Here is a 1268-nt window from a genome sequence, read left to right on the forward strand (position 1 = left end):
TTGCTCAGCCTTATCTTCTGCCATGATTGTGAGGCCTCCCCACTCATGTGGAACTGAGTCCATTAAACCTCTTTCTTTTGTAAATTGCCCAGTCTCAGGTATGTCTTTATCAGCAGGATGAAAACAGACTAAAACAACCACTCTGCTGCAAAGTTTCTGCAAAACACCTCAAACTGTACACAAAGCTACCATCTCACTAGTGCTGTAGAGGTACCAAGTGAACAGACAAAAGCTAAAATACCAATCAGGCAGCCAATCAGTACTCCAAATTAGAGGGAGTAAACAGAGGAGATTGAGTATGCAAACAGAAGTTTCAAGAAATAGCAAGAAATGAGTAATGTCCAGCTGGTGTCTAACCATGTGCCAGAATATGAATTTAGTGATTTCTCTTGATGCAAAGGGCCCTTTTCCCTACATTCGTGTGTATTTTGATGAAGTCACATGGAAAAATCTATCACAGAAGATGACAGCTGCTCATTGCCCACTTAATGACCATGTTCCAATTCTTCTTTACTAAGAGGACCCTCATTTTACTCTGCACAATATTAGGCTGAGTTAAAATGACTCACTCCACAAATTTCCTTTCCCATCCTGGTAGCCATGTGACACAAGACTGGCCAATGACAAATAAGTAAGCATGAACTTTGGGTTAGAGCTTCCTGGAAAGTTATTGTTCATCACTAAAAAGAGACAAACTGAAACTCAATTTTGTAGCACATCTACTAAAATTGGAGTGATACATAAAAGATTAGTATTGCCCCTATACAAGAATGATACACAAATTCACGAAGCATTTCATATTTTGTGAAGTTCCTGGAGGTCATTTGACACTTCATTGGTTAACACCAAGGAACCAAAGTGAATATCAGTCAAAACACAACTGTGTGGCATCCAATATTGAAAATGCAATTTTTACAAGAAAGAAAGACAGTGGAGAGAGGGAGAGAGAGAAAGAAAAGAAAAAGGGAAAAAAGAAAGAGTGTGGGGAGATAGAAAGAGAGAAGCCCAAGTGATTCAGGCACTTGCCCTTTGTTCAATTCTCTTTTCCCAGCCTGGAATGCAGTTGTGATGTCCAGTGGGGCAGCAGCCATCTTATGAGCATAAAGATTATTGCCTCACACAGTGAGAAGATAAGCAATCTGAATCCCTGAGAGCATTGTGGAACCTCCATACCAGGCTCAGCTTGTCTATCTCTAGGCTTCTGATGACTTATGAAAAATAAGTCCCTACTTAGTTAAGTCACCATAGTGGTTATACTGTTGTTATTG

At 39.9% G+C, this 1268-nt stretch overlaps 1 non-coding gene across 1 annotated transcript; it reads left to right on the top strand.

Moving 5' to 3' along the window:
- Positions 1–698: 698 nt before the first annotated feature.
- LOC118154940 (U6 spliceosomal RNA) lies at positions 699–805 on the top strand. The gene has a single exon (XR_004745191.1). It is a non-coding gene; the product is annotated as a U6 spliceosomal RNA (small nuclear RNA).
- The last annotated feature ends 463 nt before the right edge of the window (positions 806–1268 follow it).

This window comes from Callithrix jacchus, chromosome 6, assembly GCF_049354715.1.
Source record: "Callithrix jacchus isolate 240 chromosome 6, calJac240_pri, whole genome shotgun sequence".
Classification (NCBI taxonomy): domain Eukaryota; kingdom Metazoa; phylum Chordata; class Mammalia; order Primates; family Cebidae; genus Callithrix; species Callithrix jacchus.